A 12,394-nucleotide genomic window follows, 5' to 3' on the forward strand; every position below is an offset into this window, starting at 1 on the left:
CCTGGGAGCAGGGAGAGCCCCGGCTGGGTCTCCCCAGGGCTGAGCATCCCACCCTCACCATGCACCCCGAGACCCCCCGGGCCCCCTCACCAGCCTCCTATCGACATTCCCGTGTCCCCAGTGACATTCCCATGGCCCCAGCGTGACACTGATGGCTGCAGCAGGAAATCAAGCCCTTGCTAGGATTTAAACAAATCTTTGAGGGACTGAGAAAAGGCTTTTTTCCAGCTGTCCCCCCAGCAGACAATGGTTTGGGGTCCAACCTGTTGGTGCCACTCTCCAGCACGGCGAAAACCCCGAGCGGCACCAGAGATGTGCCAAGCTCAGGCCACGCCAGATGGGTCCATCCCTGCTCCCATCACATCCCCAGGCAGGATTCCCAGCTGGAAACTCTGTTCCCTGGCCAGAATTGCTGCTGTGACCATCACCACAAAACCACTCCAGCAGGTCGGTCTCGAGAGCCGCATTCCTCCCACCTGCACCCATAAATCCTCCCTCCAACTGGAGCAAGGAAGTGATTTACAAGGTGGAATAAATATTACAATGTTTAAGGAAAAATATAAAAAAGTCACAAAAATCCATCCAGCTGGAGTCCCCTCCCATGGGAATGGGGTCTCGGTGACACCGGGATTTTGGGGCAGCGAGGGACATGCTGGGAAGAGGCCAGAATGAATTGAGCTCTGGCACTGCCAAACCACCTGGATGTGGGATGCACACCGGAATCAGCCACGGATGTGAGCCACAGCGTCTCCACAAAGATCCCAAACGAGTGTGGAAAGAGCTGGGGGGCTCCAGTCCCTCCTCATGGAGCCCTGGGCTCTGTGGACATGAACAAGGGACTTCCCTGCAGACATCCCAATCTCTGCTCCCGTCTGAAATTCCCACATCCAGCCCCGGAGCCGGCGGCCGCGCCGTGCAGCAGGACATGGTGCTGTGAGAGCCACGTCCTTCTCCATCTCTCAATCACTCCACCAACATTAATTCCTTAATTTAGCCCCTGGCAGCAATCCTCACCTTACCCACGGAGAAACTGAGGCTGGGGGAGGGAGAAGCCATTTGTCTCCGGCTAATGAGCTGGGAGCCGGATCCAGGATCAGCCCCAGCTTGCAGGACAAGAGTCCCTGCTCCTGATCCAAACCTTTCTATCACAAAAGACAACACGATGATTTATGATTATCATTACTCAGCTTTGAAATGGAGTCCAGATTTTCCTGGAGTCCAGATCCCAGCTGCGACACTGGGCCCCGGACATTCCCCCACTGCCAGCACTGTGCATCCTCACCAAGGAACAATGAAAAATGCAGAATGCTGCAGGATGAGCCGGGAGAGGCAGCGGTTGGGTGGCTGGAACTGAGTTCTACTGACCCCAGGAGCCATCACGGAGAGGGGAAAGCTGGGAATGCCAGGAAGAGCAGGCCGGGAAAGGCGGGATCTGGTCCGAGCTGAAGGTCACTCACAGAAATGAGCATTAGGAAAGCCGGCACTGGTTGGGCTGGATGCTGCCTCCAGAGCAGCAACACACCCTGCAAAAGCAATCCCTGTTCCCAAACCTGATTCCATCTCTGCCAATTTAGCCTGAAATCCCACCTCAAAGGGCCAGGAGCAATGCCAGGGCCGTGGTGGGGCACACGATCCTGGTGTTCCACAGGACTCGGCATCCGCGCGGCTCCGGCCAAAGCAATCCCCGCGACCCTGTGGTGATCCAACGGAGATGTGGACGGAGCTTGCAGCCAGGAGCCATTTCTATTCCAGACAGGATTGGATTCTCTGCTGGAAACTACACAGGAGCACCACTTTGACCAGCATTTACAGCCGGGACAGGTGCCAGAATCCCCATGTGCCAGCGCCGTACCCGACGGCGGTTCTCCAACAATGGGACCGTCACTGGGACAGTCACAGGCAAAGCCCGGCAGGGCCACGGCTCCATCCCGAGTCCCTCAGCCAGAGCCAGAGAGCAGCAGATTCTCCCAACCACCCAGCAAGAAAAAGATCTTGAAAAAGCCAAGGAGAGAGCCTGGAGCATTCCCAAGATCGACACCAAGCCCTGGAGCATAAGGCTGCTCCCGAGGGAAGAACCTTGCAAGGTTCAGGATAACGTAATTTTCCAAATAAAGGATTTCGCAGCCAACCCAGCCCTCACCCAAATCCCCCAGCAGCAGCATGGGGAAGGGATGGGGGAGAATCCCCACCCTAAAATGGGGGAGAATCCCCACCCTAAAATGGGGACCCCAGACGAGAGCGGCCAGACACACAAACAGAGGGAATTCCAGTTACAGGATTTGTACAGGTTTTTTAAAATGCAGAAAAATGGTGTAAAGGCAGGAAAAAGCGGAGCAGAGCAATGCGAAAATTGAAACATCCAAACACCAGGAGGGAGGGAAACGCTCCAGGAGAGAATCTTTTTCCAGTAGCATCTCTCCACCTCCCATCCCATTCCCCTGGATGCCCTGCTCGGTTGGTGCTGAGAATTGGGTGAAATTTGGAAGAAGCCCCTTTGGAAGAGTCAGCACATCAGCCCTGGCTCAGGTAGCTCCAGTGCAGCGTTGGGTAAAAATAACACACAATTTGTGGGCACGATGTAAGAAGAAGGGGTCGGTGAGCAAACCACGAAGGTTTGTGGAATTCCAGCGGAAAGACCTGGATTTGGAAAAACCTAATATTCCTGAGGTGAAGGGGGAGAACGGCTGACAAAAGGTCCTTTAGATTTCAGGGCAAAGGGAAAAGAACGGCTGTTGTATTGTCTAAAAGCACGGACCATTCCAAAATAACCTTGGAATGAAAGCGCCCATCCCAGAACAGGGCGGGGATGGAGGGATGCAGACGGACACACGGACCAGCCCGTCCCGGCGCCGCTCTGCGATCCGGCACCGGCATCTCCCGGCCCTTCGGAAGCCGGGCACCCCCGGCCCTCCCCGCCGTCCCGGGGGGCTCTGCCCCACGTTTTTCCACTCCATTTCCTTCCCGCGTCGGCAGGAGATAAATCCCTCTGCTGAGGCAGGCGGCCGGAACGGCAAAGCCAGCGGTGCCAAGTTTAATAAGCAACCCTGATCGAGAATCCAGATAATAATTGGGATTATCGAGCTGGCTGGGAAAGAGCTTCCTCAGCTCCTGACGGCACCCGTGCCCGGCACCCGGGGTGACAGTGACACCCACAGGGTCCCCAGCGGGGCTGGGATATTGATGGGAGACTGGGATGCTCCTGAGGAGCATCAGAAGCCCATCCATCACTGAATATTAAAATAAAATCAAAACAATACGCCCCTTTCTGAGTGCGCCACGTGCACTCAGAACCTGTGGCACAAGGGAGCCTGTGCCCCCAAAATTCCCATGGGAAGACCTGGGGGCCTCAGCTCCATCCCCACCTCTGCAGGAGCTTCCCTGCATCCCAATTTTTGGGGGGGACAAACGGAGCCAGCGCCGTCCCAGCGCCTGCAGAGAAGCTCAGCCGCCGAAATAATCCCGTTGCGGTTGAATTTTGTGCAGGGCACGAGGTCCAGGGGCTTTCTTTCCTCAGTGGAAACAGGATTGGAAAAGGAAAGAATTGGGATTTTTCGAGTTCTCTACAGGGTCAGGCTGATTTTATTTTACTGCAAATATAAATAGGGGTTTTGATAAATAATAAAAAAAAAAAAGACTGTCTAAATAAACCCCCCCCCCGGAAGACATGGCACGGAATCCGGAATCCTGGCAGGAATAGCTGTAGCCGGGCTGAGTGCTCTGGAATATTTGTATTTGCTGTCTAAACACTTTATCTCTTTCCCAGCACATGGGTGAGTTTTGCTCCCGTGTAATGTTCAAGGAAAAATAAACCGAGACGGATAATTCCTCCTCTTCTGCAGATAGAAAAAGAAAAATCCGACAAAACTTGGTTGCACTGGGGGAAACGGCAAAATATTTCCAGGGAAATTCGGCCGAACACCAAGGAAATAGATGGAGGAGGCGACTGGGATGGGGTGGGAGGAGGAAGCTGGGGATGGAATGAGGCTTCCCCAGTCCCAGTCATTAAAAGCTCCCATAGCCATTTATTCCCCTTTTTTCCCCAAAGTCAGCGGCGCTGCGAAACGAAGCCGAGAGAGGTTTGGGTTTGGCACAAAAGATCTGAAATCCAGAGTTGGATTCCTGAGGGATTTTTGGGGCTGGTGGAGAAGGAGCCGAAACAAAAAAAGTCCATTCCTGGGGTCGAACAAAAAAAAAAGGTATTGAGTGATGGTGTGAAACTCTGCAGATCCTGGGAATGCTTCGGGAGCGCGGTGGGAATACCAGGGTGGGAATACAAGGATGGGAATACTGGCGGTAGGAATATCGTGGTGGGAATATCAGGATGGAAATACCAGGGTGGAAATACCAGGGTGGAAATACTGGCAGTGGGAATACCAGGGTATGAATACTGGCGGTTGGAATACCAGGGTAGGAATATTGTGGTGGGAATACCAGGGTAGGAATACCAGGGTGGGATAAATACATATGGAATATGTATTTATACATTTATACATTATTTATACATTATGGAATACTAGCAGTGGGAATACCAGAGTAGGAATACCAGGGTGGGAATACTGGCAGCGGGAATACCAGAGTAGAAATACCAGGGTGGGAATACCAGGGTGGGAATACGGGTACTGGCATCCACAGGGAGCGGTGGCTCCGAGTCCATCACCGGGATTCTGTTTAATGGGATCAACCTGGCACAGGCAGCTCCAGCGTTTGCACAGACACACGCGTGTTTGGAGGTTCACAGCTGCAGGGAAAACAAGAAAATCCCACAAAACAAGGCCGGAGAAGCTGGAAACATCAAGGAAAGAGGAAAACTGGGAGGTCGGGAAGAGGTGATGCGCTGAGGGACCGTAGGGATGGATCTCACCGGATCCCACCATGCCATAAGTTTATCCCATGGGATCCCACCCCAGCACAGGTATATCCCAAAAGATCCCACCCCAGTACAGGTGCATCCCACGGGATCCCACCATAGCACAGCCCCACCAGGACCTGGTTCAGCCCTGTGGCCGTTCCTCTCCGAGCAGCGGCATCACTCACCGCTCCGCTGGGCCTTGGGAAGCAAACACGGGAAGAGGGGAAAAATTTCAAAGGGGAGGAATTTAAAAAAGAAAAACAGTCTCAATCCCTGTTTCCGAATCCCTCTCCCTTCATGAGTGACCCAAAGGAAAATGTCGAATGGATCCAAGCGGAGCTCGGAATGGGAGCGCGGATCTCGCTGCCCCGGCGCTGATTGGCTTCACCAGAGCCGAGCGCCATCGATCCTGGGCTTTGTGCTCCCGCTGGAGATGGATCCACGGCCAAGCTGGGCCAGGTGGGGCGATCCCAAAACTGCCAGCACCTCCATCCCCTTGGAAAGGCTCGCTCTGGACCCCCTCACTGCCCCTCATCAAGGGCACAGGGAAGGGGAACTCATTCCCCTACCTTCATTATTATTATTCCAGGGAGTGAATTTCCCCCCTTGGAATATTTTCCCCCACTGTTGTTGCTTTGAGTGCCTCATCCCCCTCTGAAGTTCAGGGCCCCCCACCCCATGCGGGGGCACAAAGCCCAGCTTCAGTCGGAGTGGGGCGGAGGTGGGGGCTTCCCAAATCCCTCTGGAGCAGGATCCACTTTTCCCCATCACACGGAGGAGTCACAGGAGCCGCCGCAACCCTGAGGGACACGGGGGATATTCCAGGGGCAGAGCAGGATCCAGGATGTGGAGCCCAAAGTTCTGCTCCGCATCCCAGCGGGGACAAGGACACTCCTGGACAAAGCCTGGTTCCCTCCAGCCGAAGTGGCAAATCCCAGCAGGATCAGGGCTCATCCCAGTCTTGCCAAGGGATGGGATAAGGTCAGGAGGGAAGTCCAGGAGTGGAGCAGGATTATCCATGACATGGATGGGATAAGCTTTGAGCACCCCTCGTTCAAAGAACCCTTCCAAAATGAAGGATGTGCCTTAAAGGTGACACCTGTCCCAGATGGGGCTGGCAGGGAGGTGTCACACCAAGGGAAATGCCGGGAATGCTCCCAGGCTCTGAGCACCGGCACCACCCAGCCTTGCCAAAATCCACAGGGCTTTGATTCATCCACAGGTTCAATAAGAAAATTTTGGCAAAACCACTTCCCAGCCGCCCTTTAGGATGAAGCTTCAGGCTGGCACCTCCACGGCCGTGGATCTCCCCACCACTCACCCAAATTCACGTCAAGCAGCACAGCTGAAGCCATCGGGTGACCCCGGTGGTGACCCCAGCCCTGCCCTCACCCCCTCCCAGCACAGCCCACTCGCATCCCCCCCGCATCCCCCGCAGCCCTCTTTTGAGCCGGGAGCCTCATTAGGAGGTAATTAGCTCCGGAACAATGGGAAGCTCTTTAGCAGCCCAAGCACAGCAGCAACAACAAGCCAAGGGGGAGCGAGGGAGGAGAAATAAATAAATAACAACACTGTGACCACCCGGGAACAAGGCAGGACGGAGCAGGGAAGGGCTCCATCCTCAGCTTCGTCCCTTCCCGCTTTTCCTGCCGGGATCACAGCAGCCCTGGTGTATCCCACACCCCATGGGTGCCGTTTCCCCAACACAGTCCCCAAATCCAGAAGGGCTGGGCTGGTGGCAAAGAGTTTGGAACCAGAGATAGCCCCAGACACAGCCCTGGCTTTGGGGAGGGCTTTAAAAATGCCTCTGGAATTCATCTGGAAAAGGCCCAAAGCGGCCACCGGCTAACCACAACACTTCTCCAGCTCTGGAGAATCATGGAATCACTTGGATTGGGAAAGAGCTCCAAGATCTTGATTCCCAGCCAAAATCCAGCCTGGACCCTTGGAGCACGGTGCTTGCCCCTGCACCTGCAGAGGCCAAACAGGGCCTGGTCCTGTTTTTGGGATGGATCTCCAAGCAGAGGGAAGAGGCCGGACATCAGGATGAGCACTGGGTCACGGCAAAGGGGGAAAAGGAATTTAAACACCTCTCAGGGGCTGCAGGCAACAGTGCTCCGAGCTGCTCGCCTTCCATAAATCCCATTAAATCCAAGGAAGCGGGGCAGGATCTCTGCCCCAAGTGGGGAAAACCAGCTTGGATCAAAAGGGAGCCTCAGAAATCACGATTAATATCTAACACAAAAGAACCGAAATTGTCACCATCAGGAACGAGGAGCTATTTAAGGAACAATTGCTGCAATTTTCCAGCCAACCCAGCAGCTGAACCTTGTCAGGCACAGGCAGGTATGGCTCCAGCCAGCTCCTGATGTGGCACTGGGATGGACACAGCCAGCCTTGTGCCTGGAGGCAGCTACAGCCACAGCCAGGTACATCCTGGAGCCCCCAGGTAGGAATTCCAAGGGAATATCACACAGGGGTGGCACAGCATTGCCAGACAGGGGTTTTTTTTGGCATTGGATTATCTGTGTGTATGAAGTGTATTTATGTGTGTGTGGTGTGTGGGGGGGTGAATAAACACCCAAACATGTAAATAAATAGATAATTGATATAGTACATAGAAATATATTGGTATGTAAATAGATATAAATCTATATGTATGTCTTTCTTTATACAGCAGCACTTTCAAAGCCTTCCACGGTACCTGAGGGCATCTCTCACCCCCTGGACTATTCCCACCGCCCACCCTCTGCGTGTCCCCCCCAACCAGGACACCCCGGGATCCAGGGGGGATTTTGGGCACCGTCTGACCCTCCAGCAGCTCTGCATGCCCCCAGCCCATCCTCGCATTAGGATGCGGCGCATGGCCGGCATTTGGATACCAAATGTGCAACCAGCAGGGAATGTAATTGCGGTCCCTGGAAAGGGACAGGCGGAGACGGAGACGGGCACGGAGAGAGAATCCTGTCAGCGACGCCGGCCCGGTGGTGTCTGCTCTCCATTAACCACTCACCGCAGCCCTGGGCTGGTGAGGAATTGCTAACACGGCTTAACGGGCTGGAAAAGAGGGGTGGGAAGGGCTGGGAGTGATCTCGGCACAAAGGGAGAGGAGAAGGAGGAAAACTAAAAGAGCAGGAATTGCACAGGACGAGGCCGAGCACTGGCACACCCCAACACCCAGCACTGCCCTGGCACCCCGAGAGGGGACTCGGGCTGATGGTGGCACAGGAACAACCCGCGTGCCAGGGTTAAAATTCACATTAAAATCACTCCAAAGCGGGAACAGGGCGTGTTTCTTTCAGGGGCTGATGAGAGCCCCAGTATGATGTCCATGGGAGCAGGGAGGGGAGACACAGAGAACTGGGGACACGTAGCAATGAGGGTGATCCCAAAAGTCCCAGCCAAATCCAAGACACAGAGGTTCTGGGATCCAGCCCCAATCCAACATGGAGACATGGGTGGGATCGCCCAGAGCAGCACCAAATTCCCCTGGAAGAAATGCACGTGGCATCATCTTCACTCCCCTGATGGAGCAGTGGGACATGCAGCCACCAGCAGCCTGGCCACGGCCCCTCGTGACACACTGGTGGGCAAGTTGGCCCTGGCTTGGGTGGTCAGTGGGTCACGGCCACGGCTTTCCTGGCCACGGCCACCACGCTCCAGGCTCTCGGACAAAGCACCAGCGACCAGCAGGCGCCAGGGCTGCAGCTCCAGGAGATGGGAATGCAGGAAAAAGGGGCACAAAATCCAATGGGATTTGGAACATGATCTAAATCCCCTCCAAGATGTGCCCCATTCACCTCGACCCCACCATCCCCGTGGCAGAGGCACCTTTCCCCCCAAAAATCCTGCTCTGCCATCACCGCCAGCCCTGAGCATCACCTGGCTCTGTAAATCCCCCTGCCAGAAACCATTTCTCCGGTTCTTGATCCCAGAATTGGGGAGTGCAGAGGAGCAGAACAGAAATCCCAGCTGTGCTCACAAACCACACGGAAAAATAATACAGAAATCAGCAAAAGAACCGTTCGGAGGCAGCGCCGTGACCTCGGCGCTAAACCAGGCCACGGGAAGGATCCCGGCTGGTCCCAGGGATCTGTGCCATGAAGGGATGGAGAACCCCGTCACTCTGCACGTTCCTGCCGTGGATCCAGGCACACGGCAGCGACCACGAGATTCCTGCAGGAACACCGACCAGCATCCAGGAACGATGACTCCCTGCCCGCCACCCGGTTGTCGGCAGAGCAGGGGACGGCAACAAATCCCAAACCTTCCGTGGTTCCTTGGCCTCCCAGGGGTTTCCCGCACAGCCACGAGACCACGGGTCAGGATCACAGGCCTGGGGACCTTCTGAGGACAGGTCACTCCTTCCCACAGACCTTTTCCCCCATTGCACGGAGGTTTTCCCGGATCCCTGATTTTTTGTCGCACGGTGCCGCGTGCCGAGACATCCACCCTAAACCCGCTGTGGTGGGGGGGGGGCAATGGGGGCCAAAACTGGACACCCCAATCTGCTGATGATGCTGGACACTCCAGCACACCCAAATCAACCTGGTTGGCTCCCAAGGAAAATCCACCCTGGAATCCTACGGGTGAGCGGCTCCCGCACCAGCAGCCGGGAAACACGGAGCGACGGCGGGAAGAGCCCCGGGTGTCGTGCCAGACCCCTGCCCGCAGTGCCGGACCCCTGCCCACAGTGCCCGGCCAGGGAGGAGCCCCAAGGTCCCATCCATGGGCACATCACCCCGGACACAACCAACGGATCCACCCGTGAATGGCCCAGACGTGGCCAACAGATCCGCACCCGGAGAGCGACCATCGGCAGCGCCGGTACGTGCCACGGAGCAAAAACCCACACTTCCACATGGTAAAAAAACTATTATTATATAATTCTACCTTCATCATCCTTCATTTTTTTTTCCTGGATAACCCAGTAGTTCCATCCAGCCAAACGTTTTCCTAGCGCATCCTCACAAAACCATTTAAAAATAAAAATAAACCTTGTAAATCCACAGCGAGTAGTTAAATCTCTCCCCAGAACAGGGAAATTGCAGCATCCCGAGGTACCACTTATTTTTAATTTAGCCCCAATTATGAAATATAGAATTATTCTAATCTGGGCAAATCATATCGACCATGAGATTTATTCCTGTCTTTTATAAAATATAGATTGCTGTTTAAACCCGAGGAAAAATATTTAGTGGCAGAGAAGGTCTGTGGGTTCAAACAGGACATTTTAACCTTGGGTCTTTTCCCCCTTTTTTTTTTAAACCTTTTTTTATTTCCCCCTTACTAAATGAGGTGTTGGTGGGGGGAGAAAAGAATGAAAAGAAGGGACCAGAAAACACATAAATAATTTTTTTTTCCTTCATTTTTAAGAATGAGGCGGTCTTGTAGTAACTCCAGAGAAAAAAAAAAATAAACCCACCGCTGGGTTCAAAAAGGGAATAAGCAGGAAACTCAATGGCAATTTCAATCTTTGCAACCCCTAATAAATTGCCTCGAATTCCGAGAGCCGAAGGCGCAGGCGGGGAGCGCTGGCGACACGGGGCGCTCCCACATTGGGGAAATTTGGGTCACATCCCGGAGCCAGGCGCTGCGGACGTGCCTGCTGAACCCACCAGCCATTGTCTGCTCTTCCCTGCCAGCCCCTCGCGCTTCCCTCCACTCCATTTTATTTTCCCCCCCTCCTCGAAAATATTTTCCCTGCCAAGAGCAGATTTCGAGATGTATAAATATATATGGAATAACAATCCACTGTGGATTTTTCGAGGAGGAATTCTCGGCGGCTTCGACGAGGGGATGAAGGGGATGGAGCCGACGCCATCACCAGTGCTGGGTCCCAGGACGCCCGTCCCCAGTGGCCAAGGGGCTACTTTTGGCTTTTGGCACCACCGTCGGAACCCTTGGGTGCCAAATCCCATCCCCAGGAACCCCTGGGCGCCAAATCCCAAACGTCAGAACCTTTGGGCGCCAAATCCCAGCCATCAGAACCTTTTGGGTGCCAAATCCCAGCCACCGCCCCAACCACCCTCATCTCCGGGATGCCGGAGTTGGACCGGGGTTGACACCTCACACACGTTTGGCACTTGGGAGAACAAAAGAAAAGAGCCCAAAGTGTGGGAGCTTTTTGGGGGGGGAGCACCAGGAGCTGAAATCAAAAACTTTGCGATGGGCAAAAAAAAAAAAATTAGGAAAAAAAAAAATAATTCCCTGGCTCTTACAATCCCCCACAAAAATGTGAGGGAGATAATAAAATCCATATGCACCGCAGGCGGCCCACGACGCAGGCACCACCGCCAAGGAACCACCACCAAGGCACAAAGGGACGGGCTCGCCCCAGTTTTGGGGTGGACAGAGGGGCACGGGAGGGTCCCCCCAAAGGGACGTGTGGAGGTTGGGTGGACACCGGGTGCTGCTGAGGGTTCTGCGCAGATCCCAGCACCGAAACACCGCCAGGAACTTCACCCAGAGGCACTGGTGTCATCGAGGGAGAGAAGGTGGCACCGAGGGTCCCCTCACGGATGGCAGCGGGGGATGAGCCACCCGGAGCTGGAGGAGCTGCTTCGCGTCCCTGGCAGCCCTGGGGACGAGGACCAGGCCACACCGTGCCCCAAAAGTCACACGGGGACTGAGGGGGGACAAAGAACCCCCCGCTTGACCCAGAAAACAGGACAGCCCAAAGCCAGGGGCCGCAGGGGCTGCACCCACCAAGCTCATCCCTCACCACTCACAGACGCTGCCAGGCTTGGGAGAACTTTGAGGAATTTTGGGGGAAATGGGGATTTGATGGCTGGTGTTTGTTTTTACAGGAATCCCCACAAACAGACCCCAAAGAATGTCCCCAACAGGGAGAATGGGGGGGGGTCCTGAGGGTCCCAACCACCTGAGCATTCCCAGAGCAGAATTCCTCCCGCTTCCAACTCACCAGCAGTTTTTGGTTCCTCAAAATCATGAACAAAGAAATACGACAGACACGAAACTCTTGCCCCCAAAGAAAAAATACTTGGTGGGGAAAAAACACACAGAAAAATCAAAATTCCAACTGGAGTCAGGAGACGAAGCCAACTGTGGGGATTGCGCTTCGAGGATGGGAATGACCCGGGAGCAGCAGGGCCGGCCATCCCCAGCTCCGCACGGCCCGTGCCCCTCTCAGGCCCGTTTTGCCATTTCCCCCCCAAATCGCTCCTTCCCACTCCCCCGCAGCCGCACCCGCCGCTTTGGGCGGATTTCGGGGTTTTTTTCGCAGAACCTTCATCCCCGGAGAGGGACCGGGGGGAGACGGGGTAGGGGTGGGAAGAACTGGAACTTCCCCGAAGTTGGGCGCGGAGGGGCCGGGGGGGCCGAGCCGCAGCCCCCGCCGCCCCCGGGAACGCGCCCCGCGCCCGGCGATGCTCCCGCCGCTGCCGCAGCCCCCGGGGACGCTCCGCCCGGGGCCCCGCGGGAACTTTCGGGGGAGGGAGCCCCGGGGACCACCCCCCTCCCCGGGGCCGCCCAGCCCGTTCGCCGGACTCGAGGGGGACCCGACCCGCCGCGGGCGGCGGCGGC

At 55.4% G+C, this 12,394-nt stretch overlaps 1 protein-coding gene across 1 annotated transcript in view; it reads right to left on the bottom strand.

Annotated features, from left to right (window-relative positions):
* The window catches only part of EFNA2 (ephrin A2), a 38,985-nt gene that overhangs the window by 26,332 nt on the left and 259 nt on the right, over window positions 1-12,394 (bottom strand). The gene's annotated exons all lie outside the window — the stretch shown is intronic.

This window comes from Lonchura striata, chromosome 28 (genome assembly GCF_046129695.1).
Source record: "Lonchura striata isolate bLonStr1 chromosome 28, bLonStr1.mat, whole genome shotgun sequence".
NCBI lineage: Eukaryota > Metazoa > Chordata > Aves > Passeriformes > Estrildidae > Lonchura > Lonchura striata.